The sequence below is a fragment of the Panulirus ornatus genome, chromosome 46 (assembly GCF_036320965.1).
Source record: "Panulirus ornatus isolate Po-2019 chromosome 46, ASM3632096v1, whole genome shotgun sequence".
Taxonomy (NCBI): Eukaryota; Metazoa; Arthropoda; class Malacostraca; order Decapoda; family Palinuridae; genus Panulirus; species Panulirus ornatus.
Genome location: NC_092269.1, coordinates 1,167,341 through 1,189,775, shown reverse-complemented (window position 1 = coordinate 1,189,775; position 22,435 = coordinate 1,167,341). Strand labels below are relative to the sequence as shown.

At 43.1% G+C, this 22,435-nt stretch overlaps 1 protein-coding gene across 3 annotated transcripts in view; it reads left to right on the top strand.

Moving 5' to 3' along the window:
- Positions 1-22,435, top strand: part of Tango4 (transport and golgi organization 4) — a 320,102-nt gene that overhangs the window by 28,279 nt on the left and 269,388 nt on the right. For 2 of the 3 annotated variants that reach the window (XM_071688586.1, XM_071688582.1), the window contains exon 3: positions 9,369-9,441. The gene's annotated coding sequence lies outside the window, so the exon portion shown is untranslated. Of the gene's footprint in view, positions 1-9,058; positions 9,111-9,368; positions 9,442-22,435 lie in introns of those variants that run through there. The other variant, XM_071688584.1, reaches the window with a different exon arrangement.

The window sequence follows — 22,435 nt, the reverse complement described above, 5'->3', positions numbered from 1 at the left end:
GGATAGAACCGAGGGCCACTGAAAGCCTCGCCCAGCACGAGGAAACACGTGGCTATGAATAGGCCGTTCACATCCATTGTTCCATTGAGAATCACAACATTTCCCCGGCTGCCAGGAATCATGAATGCCTATTTATGACCTTTTTATATACTTTTTTCTTTTTAAACTGTGATAGTCTGTGATTGTCGACCCTATAGACAATGCCAAGTATTGTGGCTTACACTGCTCTCGCCGAAATAAACAATGATGCATTTTGTACAGATGAAATGAATGGAAGACGAGCGTAATGATTGTGATGAATAATGTTGGGATTAACACAGGCGGGGCTATGGATGAATGACAGACGTGTGTGTGATGAGTGGAACGAATCATATAAGGATTAACACAGGAAGGATTACGAGCGTGTGGAAGAGGAGTTCCTTTTAAAGGTTAGAAATGCTCCTTTTCCCTCGTCTATGATCCCTTTGTCGCTCCTCTCCCGGCACATATTCCCTCCCTTTTCTTACGTTTCCCATCGCATCACTCTGTTCCCCTTCCCTTCCTTCTCAACCATCGCCCATCCCATCCCTCCCCCTCCCCCCCCTCTCTCTCTCCCCCCCCTCCCCCCCCCCCCCCCCCCCTTCTCTCTCTCTCTCTATCCCATCACCTCCTCTCCTATCCACAGCTGAAACCAGCGAAAGTCATCAACCTAGGATCTAAGAAGTTTTCCATAGCTGATTCGCGCGAGCTTTGCTTTTAGTTTGTTAGCCGTGAGACCCACCTCCCATAGCCTCAGTGACGCTCTATCTTATCTCGCTATGTTGTCGAGTTTTCTAAGATATCAGCTTATAAATCCCTCATAACAAGATACGAGGTTGAAGAGTCGACTTGCTTTCCATAAACAAAATTGTGTGATAGGCAGGCTGGAGGTATGCCCTTATCTGGAGACATTTCCTGCGCTGAAGTGTTGGACGAATCATGAAGATATGTATTCATAACAGTAGTACAACGGGACGCTCCGTCTTGCTCAGACAAAGAGCGTCTCACGCACTCCATCACAGCCTGGGTGACGGTAGTCCAGCAGGGAACGGCACTCAAAGGCACTGCTTAAACAATGTTCAACAGACGCTTGCATGTAGACACAAGAACTTAAGCACACAACTTAAGAATCTGCTCAGCAAAATCTTTAACAAGTAGAGTGTAGTCAGGCGCCTCGAGGATGATGAAGTCAACGATGGTAGATCCACTTTAGGAGAATAAAAGGGTCCTTGCCAGGCTAAGACCAGGCGAATCTTGAACCATAAAACCTTTCTAGTGGTAACGATCACTTCCCCTCCAGTCCTTCCAGTACTTTCATTCCCTCCAGCACCTCCAAGGAAGCTCTCTCCAGTCCCTGTCAGTTACGATAGCAATGAAGAATGATATTTGTTGATTAATTCATATAGTACAGATAGATCTATAATTCTTAAGTTGAATAGAACCGGAATAGAATTCGGAATTGTTATGCAAAGCAAACTGAAAATCAACTCCAGTTTGTGTAAAAAAAAAGTTATTTTCATATTTACAATGTAGATAAATCCCTGAATCCCATTAATCCAAGTTGTTTATCAAAGTGATTTCTTTGTACCATAAACTTTCTGAATTCTTGAAGATGTTTACAGCGACAGGCTTACAGGCCTATCACTTCTACTTACACTCTTTTCAAACTTGTAGATATGTTTGCTATCTCATGTAGATAAGAATATCTACTCCGTCTACCAGTTGACCTGTCTACTAGATTATATCAAAGTATTTGGACACCAAGAAGAAAATGTGAACATCATCTGTCCTTCCCATGTACCACCATAACCCTGTATTGTGATCACTACATGTTAGCTGTGTCGTGTTGGGAAACATCTCGTTACATATACACGCGAGTTGGTACTCCCTCCTTCCCTTTCAGGTTGTGGTTGTAACATGCAGTAAGTGAGCAAAGGTCATGCGTTGCATATCCTCAGTGCCTGGTGGTGCCATCTTGGGGTTATCACCAGTGCCTCTTATCTGGCCCTTGTTTCTTATCTTGAACAAATACATTTCCACACACTTCATTTCAGACTATTTCAAATCGTAGGACATGAATGATTCTGAAAGATAAGACAGACATCACGAGTACTGAAGAGAAAAACTTATGCTGAAGAAAATCAAACAATTTTTTTTTTTTCGTTAGACGCTTCTTATCTCTCCAGTTGTACTATAGCCGCGTCATATGACATGATCACCTGATCGAGTATCAGCTGACTGACGATCAGCTGACCGGCAATCAGGTGATCTGGTCTTACCTGTGACGACAGAAGGAGGCACGTGGGATGCCGACTCATAGATTTCATTCAGATCTCTCGAACCGGATTATCGGTAGCCAACACCTTATGCCTAGGTATATATATATATATATATATATATATATATATATATATATATATATATATATATATATATATATATATATATTTTTTTTTTTTTTTTTTTTTTTCAAACTATTCGCCATTTCCCGCGTTAGCGAGGTAGCGTTAAGAACAGAGAACTGGGCCACTGAGAGAATATCCTCACCTGGCCCCCTTCTCTGTTCCTTCTTTTGGAAAATTAAAAAAAATTGAGAGGGGAGGATTTCCAGCCCCCCGCTCCCTCCCCTTTTAGTCGCCTTCTACGACACGCAGGGAATACGTGGGAAGTATTCTTTCTCCCCTATCCCCAGGGATAAAATATATATATATATATATATATATATATATATATATATATATATATATATATATATATATATATGCAGGGGTATAATTTTGTGTATGTTCATACGTGTCTGTTATATTGTAGTTGTGTGTACATGTTTTTTTCATGAATATGTTTTGCATCTATGTATGTATGAGCGCACTATATGTATGGGTTTTCTGTATACATGTGTATGTGCGTATATGTATGTGTGTGCTTGATTATGTATGCGTATGTATGTATGTATTTATGTATGTAAGTATACTGTGTTCGAGTGTACTGTGGTGATGGGAGGATGTAATGCACTACGTACTAAGTGAATGTTCTGATGTGAGTTCGGGAAGCAAATGATAATTTTTTTTCTCTGATGGAAAGTGGTTCTTTTAGCACAGTATCTAAGCTCACTTGAAAACACACTTAAGGCAGAAATAAACAACAAACATCAATACGAAGAATTTTTTCGTAACGTTGATAAAAATATACGAAGATGATGGCAACATACACAAGACTTAATAAGATAAAAACTGGAAACTATAAAGAAACCAGTTAGCACCATATTTCACATGATCGACATTTTCAAAATGATGCAAGGCAATTGTATTCCTGTTTTACATCTCTTTTATTTCACGTAAAAGATGATAATCAGATTTGGTCTGTTTTGCCTTTCATCAATTATTCTCAGATTTTTCCAGTGTGTACTGTATGGTAAGTGGGATGCAGTGTTTCCTAAGTGGTAAGTATGTATATGGTGTTTGTCAAGTGTTACGTGTAATTTCGTGTTTACTAAATGGTTAGTGTGTTTCATGGTTAACTGTGGTGTGTTATGATTTTGCTAAGTGCTAATGTGTTGCATTTACTAAGTGGTATACGTATTGCAGTATCTATTAAGTGGCAAGTTTGTTGAATTGTTTACGAAGTGGTGTGTTGAAATGTTTATGAAGTGGTAAGTGTTTTGTAGTGTTTACGAAGTGGTAAGTGTGCTGTTGTGTTTACTAAATGGTAAGTGTGTTGTAGTGTTTACTAAGTGGTAGGTGTTGAGGTGTTTATCAAGTGGTATGGTGTCCACTGCTCCTGCATGATAAAGGCACAGTGGTGAACATCACATCCCCACATCTCTAAGGTGACACCAATGAGAGCTTTTAAAACACACAACTTTTCAATTTCGTCAATAGTATCAGTCAACAATACTTTCACAGACTTATTTGTGAGGATTCTTATTTCTATTTGATCATATCATTACATATATTGATTTGATGTTTTTTTTTTATTTCTTCGTCTCTTTCCACATTCTTAATGAATGAAGAAGAAAGTGAGAAAACCGGTGACAACTTCTTTTATTTGCAAGTCTGTTTTCATGGCATTCAAGACACTTTGAAAATGGAACAGGTCCAACACTTCTCATGTTTCAGCAGTACTTGACACGTGGAAATAAAGTTACAACCACAATGATAATGATGATACTGATGTTGGAGATGCTACAGATGTTGGAGATGATACTGATGTTGGAGACGATACAGATGTTGGAGATGATACTGATGTTGTAGATGATTCTGATGTTGGAGACGATACTGTTGTTGGAGACGATACTGATGTTGGAGATGCTACAGATGTTGGAGATGCTACAGATGTTGGAGATGATACTGATGTTGTAGATGATTCTGATGTTGGAGACGATACTGATGTTGATGATACTGATGTTGGAGACGATACTGATGTTGGAGACGATACTGATGTTGGAGATGCTACAGATGTTGGAGATGATACTGATGTTGGAGATGCTACAGATGTTGGAGATGATACTGATGTTGGAGACGATACAGATGTTGGAGATGATACTGATGTTGGAGATGATACTGATGTTGTAGATGATTCTGATGTTGGAGACGATACTGATGTTGATGATACTGATGTTGGAGACGATACTGATGTTGATGATACTGATGTTGGAGATGATACTGATGTTGGAGATGATACTGATGTTGGAGATGATACTGATGTTGGAGACGATACTGATGTTGATGATACTGATGTTGGAGACGATACTGTTGTTGGAGACGATACTGATGTTGATGATACTGATGTTGGAGATGCTACAGATGTTGGAGATGATACTGATGTTGGAGATGCTACAGATGTTGGAGATGCTACAGATGTTGGAGATGATACTGATGTTGTAGATGATTCTGATGTTGGAGACGATACTGATGTTGATGATACTGATGTTGGAGACGATACTGTTGTTGGAGACGATACAGATGTTGGAGATGATACTGATGTTGGAGATGCTACAGATGTTGGAGATGATACTGATGTTGTAGATGATTCTGATGTTGGAGACGATACTGATGTTGGAGATGATACTGATGTTGGAGATGATACTGATGTTGTAGATGATTCTGATGTTGGAGACGATACTGATGTTGGAGATGCTACAGATGTTGGAGATGATACTGATGTTGGAGACGATACTGATGTTGATGATACTGATGTTGGAGATGATACTGATGTTGTAGATGATTCTGATGTTGGAGACGATACTGATGTTGATGATACTGATGTTGTAGATGATTCTGATGTTGGAGACGATACTGATGTTGATGATACTGATGTTGGAGATGATACTGATGTTGGAGATGCTACAGATGTTGGAGATGCTACAGATGTTGGAGATGATTCTGATGTTGGAGACGATACAGATGTTGGAAATGATGCTGATGTTGTAGATGATTCTGATGTTGGAGACGATACTGTTGTTGGAGACGATACTGATGTTGATGATACTGATGTTGGAGACGATACTGATGTTGGAGACGATACTGATGTTGGAGATGATACTGATGTTGTAGATGATTCTGATGTTGGAGACGATACAGATGTTGGAAATGATGCTGATGTTGTAGATGATTCTGATGTTGGAGACGATACTGTTGTTGGAGACGATACTGTTGTTGGAGACGATACTGTTGTTGGAGACGATACTGATGTTGGAGATGATACTGATGTTGTAGATGATTCTGATGTTGGAGACGATACTGTTGTTGGAGACGATACAGATGTTGGAGATGATTCTGATGTTGGAGACGATACTGATGTTGATGATACTGATGTTGTAGATGATTCTGATGTTGGAGACGATACTGATGTTGATGATACTGATGTTGGAGACGATACTGTTGTTGGAGACGATACTGATGTTGGAGATGATTCTGATGTTGGAGACGATACTGATGTTGGAGACGATACTGTTGTTGGAGACGATACTGTTGTTGGAGACGATACTGATGTTGGAGATGCTACAGATGTTGGAGATGATACTGATGTTGGAGATGCTACAGATGTTGGAGATGATACTGATGTTGGAGATGCTACAGATGTTGGAGATGCTACAGATGTTGGAGATGATACTGATGTTGGAGATGCTACAGATGTTGGAGATGATACTGATGTTGTAGATGATTCTGATGTTGGAGACGATACTGATGTTGATGATACTGATGTTGTAGATGATTCTGATGTTGGAGACGATACTGATGTTGATGATACTGATGTTGTAGATGATTCTGATGTTGGAGACGATACTGATGTTGGAGACGATACTGATGTTGATGATACTGATGTTGGAGACGATACTGATGTTGATGATACTGATGTTGGAGACGATACTGATGTTGGAGACGATACTGTTGTTGGAGACGATACTGATGTTGGAGATGATACTGATGTTGTAGATGATTCTGATGTTGGAGACGATACTGTTGTTGGAGACGATACTGTTGTTGGAGACGATACTGATGTTGGAGACGATACAGATGTTGGAGATGCTACAGATGTTGGAGATGATACTGATGTTGGAGATGATACTGATGTTGGAGACGATACTGATGTTGGAGACGATACTGTTGTTGGAGACGATACAGATGTTGGAGGAGACTGTACTGATATTGGAAATGATGCTGATGTTGTAGATGATTCTGATGTTGGAGACGATACTGATGTTGGAGATGATTCTGATGTTGGAGACGATACTGTTGTTGGAGACGATACAGATGTTGGAGATGATTCTGATGTTGGAGACGATACTGATGTTGGAGACGATACTGATGTTGATGATACTGATGTTGTAGATGATTCTGATGTTGGAGACGATACTGTTGTTGGAGACGATACTGATGTTGATGATACTGATGTTGTAGATGATTCTGATGTTGGAGACGATACTGATGTTGATGATACTGATGTTGGAGACGATGCAGATGTTGGAAATGATGCTGATGTCGTAGATGATTCTGATGTTGGAGACGATACTGTTGTTGGAGACGATACAGATGTTGGAAATGATACTGATGTTGTAGATGATTCTGATGTTGGAGACGATACTGATGTTGGAGACGATACAGATGTTGGAAATGATACTGATGTTGTAGATGATTCTGATGTTGGAGACGATACTGATGTTGGAGATGATACTGATGTTGGAGATGATACTGATGTTGGAGACGATACTGATGTTGGAGATGCTACAGATGTTGGAGATGCTACAGATGTTGGAGATGATTCTGATGTTGGAGACGATACTGATGTTGATGATACTGATGTTGGAGATGATACTGATGTTGGAGACGATACTGATGTTGGAGATGCTACAGATGTTGGAGATGATACTGATGTTGGAGATGATTCTGATGTTGGAGACGATACTGATGTTGATGATACTGATGTTGGAGATGATACTGATGTTGGAGACGATACTGATGTTGGAGATGCTACAGATGTTGGAGATGATACTGATGTTGGAGACTGTACTGATATTGGAAATGATGCTGATGTTGTAGATGATTCTGATGTTGAAGACGATACTGATGTTGATGATACTGATGTTGGAGACGATACTGATGTTGGAGACGATACTGATGTTGATGATACTGATGTTGGAGACGATACTGATGTTGATGATACTGATGTTGGAGACGATACTGATGTTGGAGGTGGTAACAGAGCAAGGACTTGCTTGTGACTGAGAGATAATGGTGGTGAAGATGAATATGCTGGAGAATTTGATCAATTACTGTTGGAGAGGTTACTGATGGTGATCTTGTCGTAGAATGGCAATCTTTTTCAATCACTTGTTGTTGGAGATGATAGTGTTGGAGATGATAGTGTTGGAGATAATACAATTGTAATTAATGATAGCACCCGATATAGTGGTGGAGATCCATCTGATGTTGAGAATGACGGAAAATGGAGGATGAGAGACCTGGGGGATGGTGAGGGAGGAAGAATAAAGGAAGGGTGGCGTTGGAGTAAGTGGAGGGAGAGGCTGTAGGGTGGCGTTGGAGTAAGTGGAGGGAGAGGCTGTAGGGTGGCGTTGGAGTAAGTGGAGGGAGAGGCTGTAGGGTGGCGTTGGAGTAAGTGGAGGGAGAGGCTGTAGGGTGGCGTTGGAGTAAGTGGAGGGAGAGGCTGTAGGGTGGCGTTGGAGTAAGTGGAGGGAGAGGCTGTACATTGGAAGAACGGGTAACAGGTGAGCTGATGGTCCTTTACGAGGTTACCTGCTGGAGGACGTAAGTAGTGTCCTGAGGTCATAATTTCATTTATTTTTGACATGCAGGTAGTGAAGCAGAAGGCACCTCTCTACACACCACTCCCTGTGGCTCAACACGCGGCAGGCAAGAAAGCTAAGACGTGTGTGTTTTGTGGATACTGCCATGAAAATTATGTTGGAAATTGTGAAAGGGTAAAGTTCTCCACCCGACCTACACTGGGCCTTCCCTGGGATGAAGGCGCAGATCTGAAACGAAGCTGAATTTTTAATCGGTGAATATGTATGGTTTATTTATAATTATCCCAGGAGTAATTTCTGTGAGAGGTTTATTGTTACTCATGACCTTTCTAAAGACTTTTGCAGTCCAAGATTACGCTTCTTCCAGTATCAGGGAAAGGTAGACTCCTTTGGAGTGAGAGACTGTACTAACACTAATACAGTCTCGTTAAAGGTAATTTTTCCCTCCCATTATAACCTCGAGCAGGGTGAGTCCGGTAACACCGCAGGCGTATGTAGTGATGCAAGTGTGAGTGTATGTAGCATTTTCCTCATTCTGATTTAAAGGAAGGATTCCCAGCCTGTGGTATACGTACCACTGGTGATAGGTACAACTGGGATGGGTCACTGGTACGTCGTGAGTACAACCGGTTATTCACTACTCGAGCGAGGGTACCAGCAGAAAACTTTCTTCCGTAAAAACTCTCTTTTGAATCGTGCGCCACGGACCAGTGTTCCCCTGGTGGCGAGTACGGCAACCACGCATGAACACAAGGGCCAGCAAACGTGAATGCGAGATCATGACTTTCTCCTCATTTTCTTGTATTTGCGCCAATTATATTCAACATTCGTAAGTTATGCATTAGCAAGTTTAACACTTTACTGTGTAGGTATATTACGTGAGGCTGATCATAATATAAGTGCGTTTCCTAACGGCAGCCACAGTGAATGACGTGCACGTAGTTTGGATTTTCTTAGGAACTTGTCTCGATCTAATATTTTGTCTGATTTTCTTATATAGAGGTATTGTTGACGCTCGCTTTACTCCCTTTATCTAGTCAAGGAAATAAAGTATTTGCTGTTCACATGATTTTTTCGTATTTCGTAGGTATCGTCGCGATATAACATCCGAAGAAATAAAGATCGTCTGCCAGTTTTTCAGCTTGTGTGTCTGTACCTACGTAAGTATCATCAAATACTGCTGTTCTTATCGTTCATAGTTAAATATTGCTTCAATTTTTACCATTTTATTACGTATTTGGTCATCATAATAAGTAGAGCTGGTGACTAATTCCCTGTTGTGACACGTTCACCTTCACATAAGTTCACAAGGTAAACAATGCATTCTTTAAATGGGTCCTTTTAAATGTGTTGTCTTGGTAGGGTTGGCAGGCATGAGACACGAATTTCTTTAGTTATGGAAGCCCCACTTTATAGTTATTTCCAGTGAAATATTAATGTACGTTGTATGATTACTGTTAAGAAGTAGTATTATCCAATGTCGCTAACAATCGTTATACTAAGATATTATGAGATGTCAGTGTGAGGCCTGACCAATGGGCATTACCCAAACTACTCCGTCCATGACGTCATATTGTTTCACAAAATGTGGCAAGATGATGATGTTGATTACTGTATTCGCCTTGTGTACCTATGAGCATCAAGGTAAGCAGCTGTCCACGAAGATATAAAGTGGTACATAGGATGAAGATGGTTGGGAAATCCTAATTTACATGTGTTGATAGTGTCTGTAGTGACAGCATCTGTTGGTAAATCATTCCAGTGTTTTGCAGCTCTGGGAAAAAATTGCCCACGTTGCTTTGATATAATTTTTTTTATAACTCCATGTCGTTATTTTTGGTCGTTGGAATTCTATCTATTGAGAAGAAATTCCCGTAAGTAATGTTATTTAAATCATTTAGTATTTTCAAAACTGTCTTAGATTTCGGAATCCACTTTTTTAAAAGAATGATGTTAGGATTCTAAGAATTCATGAGACTTTATTGTGAGTGAAGGAATTATCTTTGTTTCTCTTCTCTAAAGATGTTTCAATCTTTTTATAGTTAGTATTTCAAGGTATGAAAGCTAACATTAGTCTGTATATCGAACCATACATTGTTGTCCGTAGTTTAGGTCATTAATGATAAACACTTCAAGGTATGTTTCTTCTGATAATGCTTTACCGAGCGTTATATAATCATGATTAATAATAATCTCATGACCAAAATACCTTACGTACTTTGCGGTTCTGTACACCATAGTCCACTCACCACGCCTCTGACCACTCAGCTCGTCTGAATTACGTTGAACCTTTCGTCAGTCTGTCTTTGACGAGGATGTGTTACCTAATTTCGTATCAACAGCAAAGTAGGAAGATTGTCAGTGGGGGTATGAAGGGATAATTCATGGGTCTGGTGAAGGAGGGAGGAGGGTGGGGTGTGAAGGAGGAATCAAGGGGGGTATAGATAACAGTGAGGTCCTGGAGGTTGGGGTTGGGGGTAGGGAAAGAAGTGGATTGATGGTGGGGGGGGAGGGTGTTGCCAGAGGTCGCCACTGGTACATTACACTAATTGGCGGTACAAGAGTTAATCACCTGAACGAATGGGTCGACGCAGATACGTGTGTGTGTGTGTGTGTGTGTGTGTGTGTGTTGGATAATTTAGATCCTTTAGTCACAGAAGTAAAATATACACGGATTTCAAACACAAAAAATAAACACATACTTAGCATAATTAACTTTACACAGAAACATAAATGTTAAACTAACTACTGATTTAGTTATTCTACATACCAGCACGTCAACAGAACAAGGCACAGAAACAGCTGAATAATGATATTTAAGAACAGAGATGATGAGTATAGATGAGTCGATAGATTAATGGATAAGGATCTTAAAGTAGACAAGACATACAATTTCCTTGGGACTATCAGGCCACATTGCCTCTTGCAGAGTAAGAACAATGTAATGGAACACAATTTATTAAAGAGAAAACAATAAAAAGTGGTTAAGTCAGTTAAGAACGTGCTTACTAAAGTGATTGTTATGGTTATGACAAACCATCTTGTATACGGATGAAACATAAGTTGAGTAATCTCTTCAAATGTCAAATTGCAATGCAGTAAACTGAGCCGCTGCTTCATATGATTTTATTATGTGGCCGTTAGCAAGTAAAGGATGAACCTTTGTGACGCCAGTTTCTATCCCCACACCACGAAGCTTCGCTGCTCTTTACTTTAGTATGTATTTTTTGACAGGTACGACCTCACCAATTTTAAAAGGCAGGTTTTAATTAGAGAATCAGAAATATCAGAATACCGTCAGAAAAATCCAGCAAAACATGAGTAAGGTGGCACAGGAGGCGAGTCTATTGCTGTTTGCTGATGACACGTTTGTAGTGGCAGACTCAGAGAGAGAGAGAGAGAGAGAGAGAGAGAGAGAGAGAGAGAGAGAGTGTGTATAAGCTGGTGTCTGTATCTGGGAGGAAGTTGGCAGATGATGTGAGTAAAAGGTAATGCAGTGCAGTAAGAGGATAAGACAGGGTGGTTTGATCATGTCGGTAAATGGGGAGGACTTTGGCAGAAGTCGGGTGCCGTAGGTACCTTTATAATGTACGTGACAGCGGATGGAACCATGTGAAGGTATCGTTGTCCCAAAGATGTTGTATGGACGTGAGTCTTGGACCCTGAATGCAAAGGAAACAAAGAATGTGGACATGTTGGAGATGAAGTGCTTGAGAACTGTATGTTGTGAGGTGGGATGTTCGTGCAGGAGATGGCATTGTCAGAGAGGTGTATATATAGAAGTAAGCAACAGTCTGATTGAGGGAGCTGGCTGGCTGACTGGGTGTGCTGGAATGGTTCATACTTATGGAGAGGATGAGTGAAGATGACCGACGAAGAGGATCTGCATTACAGGAGTAGTGGGAGGAGGAGAAGCAGACCCATGACGATGTCGGGTGTCTGTAGGGTAGAACGAATTGGATCGAAGTGATGAAGAGGGGCGACACGCTGTCAGTGTGCTGACCCAGGACGTATGAAAGGTCAAGGCAAACCATGGGATAGTCTGTGAGGTTTAGGTGTGGATGGCGGGCTTTGGTTTGAATACATCATACACGACAAGGTAGCGTGTAGATGTGTCCAACTGAGGCACTTGTTTGTTTGTTAAAGATGTTGGCACACACAGGCTGGAGAACCAACTGGGAATGAAAAGAGGATTTTTATAGATACACATTGTAGTGTATGATACAGTCAGACTGAGGTTTACATCTAATCTAAACTCATTTACTAAATACATACGTGGGATCAGCACTCTGTATTGCTAATGATCGAGATACAAGTGATTCGCCAGAACGAAGGTTTATCCCAGTATTACGTGGCGGGGGCAGCAACAGAAGCCGTACCAGGCGACATTAGCTGATGAGGTGACCGGAGCCCCTGTCCGCTATGCACTTGCTGACTTTATTTACAAATATGACCTAATTGGTAATACTAGAGCGATACGCCGTGCCCTGGCGTAGCCTCAGCATCTCTACGCGATTCTACGCCTTGTACTCTCACCCCTTGCGTTCTTACGCTGTCAGATGGGGAGGGAAGTGAGTCCCAATTGTATTTACACGTATAAATGAAGGAACGAGTTATGAGGAGGTAGAAATGGAGGAAGAAAGTTGAGGACGAAGGGTTGAGGGAGAGGACGAAGATGAGGGAGTCAGAGGACCGGGTCAAGCCCTAGAAGCTCATTCATTCCCGGGTGGTCCAGGCTCGACTTCCGGGCACAGCTCAGGTTGCCAACTCTCCCGTGACTCCCCCGTCATCCTCCTCCTCCCTCCCTCTCACCCTCTTCTTCTTCCCTTCTCCTCTTCCTAATCAACGGCATATTTTTTTTCTTCTTCGCTTCTTCCTCCGAAGCTTCTTCTTCTTCTTCTTCTTCTTCTTCTTCTTCTTTCTTTCTCTCTCCATCTCATTCTGCGTCGCCTCTTCACAATCATCCACAAGACCCTAAATAGAGATAAGCCGAAGGATTAAACTCGGCGATTTGGTTCATGTTGGATGTGTTACTGTTTCTCCAGACAAGAGAAACGAAGACGCCCCTTAATCTGGGAGAGGGAGAGGAGCAAGGACACGTGGGAGAGGCTTGGGAGAGTGGGAGAGGAGCAAGGCCGCGTGGGAGAGGCATTGGGGGGGGGGGGGACAGGATCACAAACTGTGTTAGAAGGAGGATTGGGTGAGGGGTGTCAGCCACTGCTAGAAGATGGGAGGAGGGAGCTGGAGAAAGAACATGTGAGAGGGAGCCAGATTAAGGGCGAAAGATGGGACGAGAAGTTAAAGTGAGAGGAGAGTGAAGCGTGACGAGAGAGTTGTGTAGAGATGGCTGGAGAGAGAATGAAAGAGAGGGGCGTGGAGTGAGAGTGGTGAGAGGTAGCATAAAGTAAGAGAGGGTAAGAGGAAACTATAGTGAGAGTGGAATAGTAGAAGAGGCCTCTTGAGAGAGTTAGGGTGTGTTGAGTTTGTGGTTGAGAGAGCTGAAGTCTGATTAGGAGTGAGAGATAGATAGATAGATAGATAGATAAGAGAGAGAGAGAGAGAGAGAGAGAGAGAGAGAGAGAGAGAGAGAGAGAGAGAGAGAGAGAGAGAGGAGAGTGAAAGTTAGGGCCAAATTCGTGAGAGGAGAGGTCGGTCTGTTTCTGACATGTGCGTGTATTCGTGTACCTAGGTACGTTTTCGTGTGTTAGATAACTTAACAAACTTGTAAGGTCTCTTTCGATCGTTTGTAAGAGTACAAAGCTCACCTTGGTACTGATTCCTTATCGATATGTTTTTCAAAAGATATCTGAAGTGACACATATAGGATTTCGGCACACTCTTAGATCATACAGGATATGACGTCGTTGAGGTCATAAGCTATCAATGAGTGTAGATTCTTCATGGGTCTACCTTTATACATTGTAATGGTTTTAGATCCTTCATGGATCTACCTTTATATCTTGTAATGGGTTCAGTGCTTTCCAAGTTCACATATACATTCCAGTAAGTAGTGTTGGGAGGGAGAAAGTAGGGAATTTTCAACAGTACAAATAATGATATTCAGCATTCAGTTCTTCATCTGTAGCTTACCGTTCTTCAGTGATTCTTCATTCTGATTTGTTATTTCACTTGATAATTTGTCGATGATGAGTTTATGAAACTACATAGACATTCACAATTTTTTTTCTTTTCAAAATGTGTTTGTCTCTTATTACTACATTACATTCACTCCTTTTCGTGCCCTGACTTTTCGTGCCTTAACATTCTGTGCCCTGACTTTCTGTGCCCTAACTTTCTGTACACTAGATTTCGACACAGCAGGACCATAATGCTGCCTGTGTCCTCTGTATCTCATACTTTCCTTGGCCCTTTGACACTGCATGTCCGCCCACGGCCCTTGATCTCTGTCTCTCTTTGTACGTACACTTGTGCCTCAGTACAAGCACAGTGGACGAGAGTAGTAGAGATTAATATTTATTTACAGTGTTGAGAGCAAGCGAGCAAGCAGGCATTTTGTGTGTTGTCATAACCATCTTAAACCATAGAACATAAGGTAAACAAACCCCTGGTTTAGACCCCGAAAAGAGCAAGATCTTACTACAGACCTTTAAGAGTGTTCCATCTTTCTCTGCTATCATAAGAATGACGAGATCCCCACCACCTCCTCCTCCTCGCACATCGTGGCTCAGGGTCGATATATAATAGGCTTGCGTAGCAGGCTGTCCGTTAGACAAACATCCGGTTGCGCATCAAGGAGCGACTTTGTTCCAAAGACTTCCGCTTTGGCGGGAAGGCCAGAGAAGAGGATCTCCTGCAACGTATTGTCTTTATCAAATATCTTCTCAGTATATAAATCCATTAAGAATGTTCTTATGGCAGAGTTTGGATTACTGAAGACGTGATATCTAGATATGGTTTTAGATTTTTTGAAGACTTCCGTTTTGCCGAGAACGTTAGGAATGGATGCCCTCGTGAGCGCGGGAAAATTTTAAACTGATTTTTTTTTTATCTTTAGGTAATGGAGGCGGCCTCTTAGTTTACACCTTGACCGGAGGCGATCGAATAGCATGAAATACTTCGTTCAAAACCTCAGATTTCTTAGGCTTTTCTTTAGATATCGCTTCTAACATCGCTGTTTACGTTCTCTTTTCTGTGGTGTAAATAACGCGAAGATTCTTGCGAGTATGTGTGGGGGACTGACGGGTTGCGAAAGGCAGGAAGGTATTTCAAAACGTTTCAGACCACAAGAACATAAGGTCTTCGCTCTACCGGACCCCCCACTACGGACACATCCCCAGGACTCTAATTACACCCACTGCGGCCACCATGACACTCCCACACTGAAATTGGAAAAAGTCAGAACCACTGACGAGCAAAAATGGCGTCCAAATGTGAAGCCCAAAAAATCGGGGTTGCCTTGGCTCCTTCCGGCCGACCCCACTGACTTCCCCCTGGTGAGAAGGTGGGGGTAGGGAGGCAGGGCCTGGCGCAATGAATGGAGGGATTGGATGTTCGCACGTAAGACTGAACAAGGTAATGATTATCCATCTCTGATGTGAATATCACTGTGACAGTTCGTACGACGAAATGATTTAGTTATACATCCTTTCGTTCTTCTCTTACGGGGCCACTACACGCAGGAGCAGGGGACGAAGAGTCTCTTTGGGACAAAAATGTCTTCCTGGACACTGTGTCCTTATCCGCCCGCTGGCAAGGATACAGCCTCGTTGAGAGTAACCTCTTGCAGGCGGAGTCCGGTAACGCCAAAGTTTAAACCTTTCTTTCTTGGTGAAGGAAACAGTGACTATCCTTACTTGAAGATGAAAGACATGGTGCCCCTCCGCTGGTGATGATTAAGAGAACAGTGACTAATGTGGCCTGTTGAAGATGAGGATAAATGTGTGTCTGTACGGGAAAAGAATGAATTAATTTTATTTATAGATACACGAAAATTAAGATAACATTTCTGATGTGTACGTATATGTGAGGGAAGGGTTGCGTGTCCTCACGGAGAACAAGCCTGGGCCTCAAACCCATCATGTGAGGCACTTCACTCAACCACTTAGATAATCTAACGCCAGAGATCATCATTGTACTCACGGCATCAGATTTTCCCTCTCAAGGGATTAACTCAACGTTTAAGGATATCAGTTACCATACTTGAAAGGGTTAGGTTCTCGTACGCTATAGGGGTTGTTATCGTACCAATTGAGGTCAGGATGTCGTGCTATCGTACTCGCGTAGCAAACTGTCTAACCCTGAGGGGGTCTGTTGATACAGCTCAAGACTTTATTAACTCAGAGAGCGAGAGAGAGAGAGAGAGAGAGAGAGAGAGAGAGAGAGAGAGAGAGAGAGAGAGAGAGAGAGAGAGAGGATGTGATTGATACTATATGTTTTAGGTCTTCGGCTTGTTCGTTCATTGTTGATCATTGTGCTGCTTAATATCACGATTACATAAACAGATCACTACTCCTTGTTACTGCTGCTGATTATATAGGGCTAACACTACCTCCTTACGGGTTCGCATCGTTTTCTTGAAACTTTACAATACACAGTATGTTTCACGAAGGACATCCGCCTCATCAGGTGTAAACAATTCACAAAGTTTCACATTCCAGCACAAACACAAAGGCCTGTACACCCTCACACAGACCCGTCCTTAACACACACACACACACACACACACACACACACACACACACAGACCTCCTGCAGACACGCAACCCTCCCCTACACACACAGACCCTTTCTCCTCACCCACAGACCTCCCCCCAGACACACAAACTTCCTCCCTCCCCTCAGACAGACAGACAGACCTCCCCTATACACAGACAACAGCAAGACCAGAAGCCTGGCTCACTAGACAGTTCACGTACGACCAGAAGGAACTGTTGGGGGGGCAATAAAGGCCAGAATCACTTGCCAGATTCCCCTTAACCCCTGCTAACTATTACCACCAACAACATGGCACCCCAAAGGAAAATAGGGCCAGCAACAAGGCGGCCCTGACGAGGGCTGGCGTGCGGCACGACCCGTATCCCCGACTGATCTTAACTAGTGTTGTGGTAGTAAGGGGAGTGGGAGAGAGAGAGAGAGAGAGAGAGAGAGAGAGAGAGAGAGAGAGAGAGAGAGAGAGAGAGAGAGAGAGAGAGAGTACCTATGACATTATTGCTACACTGGCAAGAGCTAGCACGTAGCGCTTACCGCAAGGAAAATCTTGAGTTAAGGGTATAGTGGTCATGTCAGTTACGTGTTGTCAAGTGTCATGTGTGGGATGGTGTGTGTGTGTGTGTGTGTGTGTGTGTGTGTGTGTGTGTGTGTGTGTGTGTGTGTGTTTGTGGTTTGAATTCCAGCAACCCACGTGTGTGTCAGTGAGAGAGATAAGACAACAACCTTGGCTAAGGAGAGGAACTTGATCGCCACTGTAGTGCTCGCTCTTTCAGAGAGAAAGTAAATATGATGGACTTATGTACCATGTAAGGGTCTACGTATCTTGGTCATGTATGTATATATATTATAAAGAAAAACATCTGAAATGTTTTCCCGGTGCACTACAGCAAAAATGGAAAGGAGGCAAGTTGATATAACAGTGCTGATTATATCCCAAGCGAATGAGTTTGTCTTTGGAAATGTGTTATTATGATTATAGAAGATATTAGTATCTGTTGTTGGTAGGACTGAATAACCAAACGTGGAATCAAATATTAATTATGTCATAAAAGTGATTGTTATAATTGTCATGGCTAATAATTATGATTACCTTGGTGCGTCCGTAACTTAATGTAACAAATACCAGATGTAACAGGCCGGCCGTAACTCTTTGTAACGTAGTCCTCCTATGCGAGACGTAACGCGGATCATCCGTCACAGGTCGTAACCATGATATACAACAAGAGTAATGTAAGTCACCTGACTTACCAAGATGGTATGGATTAGAGCCTTGATGATGGCCTAGGTTTGTTGTTAAAAGTCTCTCTCTCTCTCTCTCTCTCTCTCTCTCTCTCTCTCTCTCTCTCTCTCTCTCTCTCTCTCTCTCTCTCTCTCTCCTCTTAAGCCAAAAATGATAAAAAAAACGCATAGATAGTCCCCAGATCTCTATACTTACTATCATAAGAAAGGAATGTCCACCAGCTGCCCAACATTATAGGCACCGCTGACCAAATATAGCCAGAGACGATGTTTGTTGCTTTGACCTTTAATGATCCAAGTGCAAGATCGTAAGTCATCTGGTAGGAAGTACTGTTACCTTCTTATGTGATTACGACCATACTGATACAAAAACAAACGATAGGCTGGGTCATCGTGGTTAAATCATTTATGGTAAATAATGACGCGATGAATTGCTTAATGAAACCTGATAATAGTGAAGTCATTATCATCCTATATTCCTGTGTTAGTTTGTTATAGTTTGTTGTCTAACTCTGTATGAAATGTTGATATACAACCCCAAGACCCCTTTTATCAGGCTCCTGTAGCTCCGGGGCTGCGCTCCATGCAGGAGCAGGGAAACGGTGGACTCCTTTCGAACGAATAGTTCTTCAACTAGAATGTACTCTCCGTCCATTCATATGGATACAAAAAAAATTCATAAATACATATTGTTCATAAATTCCTGTTCCTTCAGTCCAGCTGAGGTGCGGAGGTGGACAGGTCAGATGTCACTGTATTTGGTTTTTAGATTTCGTGTTGACGTCTACCATTGCACAGTCTTTGGCCTCTCATGATATACACAAGTTTTGCCTGGGTCACAGGAAACCACATCCCTGTCTGTAAGAACCCGGGTGGTATCTGGATCCAGTGTATTCAACTCTTCCTTCGATGATCAGGGACGGAATTTCTACCGTCGTATAATTCTACCATGTTCATGAAGTCGTGTACTGTGGCTGTGTGGTTTTTGTTTCGTCTGGTGTCCAAGAGAAAGGGGCTTCGAATTTCAAGGACCTTTTTAAGACAGGTTGAAGACCCTTGGGGAGGCACTATGGTGTTGACGTCATGTATGATTATAATTAACATTTTGATAAAAAAAGATAATAGATAGTTGAAAGCCAGTGTCGTCCTCGAGAGAAACTGGTCACAAAAACCTACCTAACAAACCTCAGCTGATAGTTGACACACCCGACATCTATTTCTTTGCATAAAAAAGCCCAGATCACGGGGTACTGGTACCCAGATCACGGGGTACTGGTACCCAGATCACGGGGCACTGGTACCCAGATCACGGGGTACTGGTACCCAGATCACGGGGTACTGGTACCCAGATCACGGGGTACTGGTACCCAGATCACGAGGCACTGGTACCACGACCACGGTGTACTGGTACCCAGATCACGGGGCACTGGTGCCCAGATCACGAGGCACTGGTACCCAGATCACGGGGTACTGGTACCCAGATCACGGGGTACTGGTACCCAGATCACGGGGTACTGGTACCCAGATCATGAGGCACTGGTACCCAGATCACGGGGTACTGGTACCACGACCACGGGGTACTGGTACCCAGATCACGAGGCACTGGTACCCAGATCACGGGGCACTGGTACCCAGATCACGAGGCACTGGTACCCAGATCACGGGGTACTGGTACCACAACCACGGTGTACTGGTACCCTTACCAAGGTTGGAGCAGCCGGTGAGAAGGTAAGAAAGTATCCTTCGTACTTTAAGTAATGATGGAGCCGTCTGTTGAAGGATGAGAGACAGTAGGAGTCTGGGGAACATAAGGAGGCAAAGAGTTCCACAGTCTGGGTCTGGAAGGATAGAAACAGATGTCGTATTTTGCCAACACTTTAATTGCCGAGGTGAGACAGCATCAGTGTGTGTGTGTGGGAGGTGGTGGTGCTGACGGATGCTGTGTGTGGATCAGTTGACGTATTTGCAGATTCTTACCCTTTGGATGTATGAAAAGGCACCAGATGAACTTTAACTTGTTATTTGCATAAACAAAAGGTCTTAATGTGATGTCCTCCGCTTCCTTTATGGACACGTCATTGCACATGGTTGCCAACTTGTTACACTTTATTCTTCTCACGTGAATATCATGACACTTCTGATATACTTATGTATGATATTCATTTTCATTTTGTTCTGAAACATTGTTATTATTATTCCCTTGATCGCGCACTCAGTTGTTATTGTTATGTATTTTTTCTGTTTCTAGTAATATCATTGATCTTTGCTCTCTCTCTCTCTCTCTCTCTCTCTCTCTCTCTCTCTCTCTCTCTCTCTCTCTCTCTCTCTCTCTCTCTCTGTGTGTGTGTGTGTGTGTGTGTGTGTGTGTGTGTGTGTGATTATTATATACGTGTTACGTGGCGAGAACTTTACATTCGTGTCATTCTGTCCCGTAACCTTGTCTGTGTGTATCCTGTCTTTCCTCTCCTGTGTGCGTATGTGAGTATATGTATGTATATATATGGCAGCTGCAGGAGACCCCCAGGGTCTGCGTACACCTACACCACACCTGGGAGGGAGGAATGCAGACCCGTCAGCCCAGTTTTTCCACCCCCCCCCCCCCTCCCCAGCTGAACACTTGCTGGACACCCCGCACTAATCTTAAGGTCACCTTCACGTACTATGTAAGGTCACTAATAGCCTGCCTCCAGGTAGACCACATTATATGTACATATATGATCTGTCATCATCATTTACTCCACCTCATTTGGTCACATCCACTCCCTAGATTTAATCTATAATGCAGCGAAACCAAATGCCATTATCCATAGGCTGGGATGACAGATAACACCAGGGTTTACCTCCACCATATGCCTTTTTTCTCTTTAACCACGTCGCTCCCTGCTATACCACATTGATCGAGTTCATTCCAGCCGATGTCGGCTTCTCTCCCTCTTGAATGTTCTGGCTTGATAACGTAAGGCCTCCTTCACTCCCATCTTTCCATTTTTTTCTTCTCAGTGTCTTCCCCATCCAAGTTCCCTCCGCCTCATACCCACATCTTTCTTCTCTCATTTACCCGAACCATTTCAGTTCATCGTGATCGGCCTTCTCAGTCTATGAAACTGCGTTTCCTACCACACTTCTGTCTGACACTCATACCTCACACGATCCAGTCTCCTCACACAACATAATCTTCTCAGGCTTTTGATGTCCATTATATCCACCCTCCTCCTCCTCTCTCTTGCTCTCAGGGCACAAGACTGTGACACCCGTCTTGCACTGTCGGGCTCACCATATCTTCAGACACACCCATTGTTGCCCCAGGAGACGCTACCATCTCCTTCCATGAGCTCCTCAGTGCATCCAGGCCCTCGGCCCCCACCTCTCCCACCCCGTGACTCTCTATAGTTCAAATGGTTCCATCAGCGACATGGTCACTGTCAGGTACACAACACATGATCATGGCAGTGAGTATGACAGAGTGGCATTGGCAGTGACGATAGCTTAAGTTCAGACACAGCAGTGCCGTAAGGCTGACAGCGATGCATGGCATGTATAACAAGGACGCTTCTCACAATGGCTACTCTTTCCTGCGTCTGGTACGACGTTCTTGGGTTCCTGGCTTCTCCAACAGTGGTCTTCCTCTGCAACTCCCCATCATTCGTGTTATCCCTGGTCTCTCCAGCAATCCTCTTCGTGGGGTCCTCTAACGGTTAGTTCCCCCAGGGTATCTCCAACAGTCACCACTCCCTGGAGCCCTGAGAATTCTCCTGTATTCATCTACCTCCAGACTGGGGGTCTCTGATACCCTTCATCGCCCTTGGGATTCTCCATCAGTCCTCTACCCTTACGGGTTCTCCATTCATCCTCTCCCTTGGGGGTTCTCTAACGATCCTATCCTCCAGGGGGCTCTCCAGAACTCCTCTTCCCTTCCCCCGTGGGTGCTCTCCAACACTCCTCTTCCCCCAGGGGGATGGGGCTCTCGAACACTCATGTTACGAGACCGTGTTAGGATCTACCCTTTGACCTTTGTCCAGAACGGGGGAGTCCCCTGTGGAATGTTTTTTTTTTTTTTTTTTCTCACCTCAGGAAGAGGAAAAAATAGAAGTCTGAACGACGAGTTCCTGCAGTGCACGGCAGGATGGGGGCCGTGCGTGTGGTAGGATGGGTTGTATGTGCTATAAACGAGGATATGATGAGGGTTGTAAAGGGGGTGTTATGGGTTGTACGGAAGTGCTGATATGGCTGTAAAGGAATTTAGGG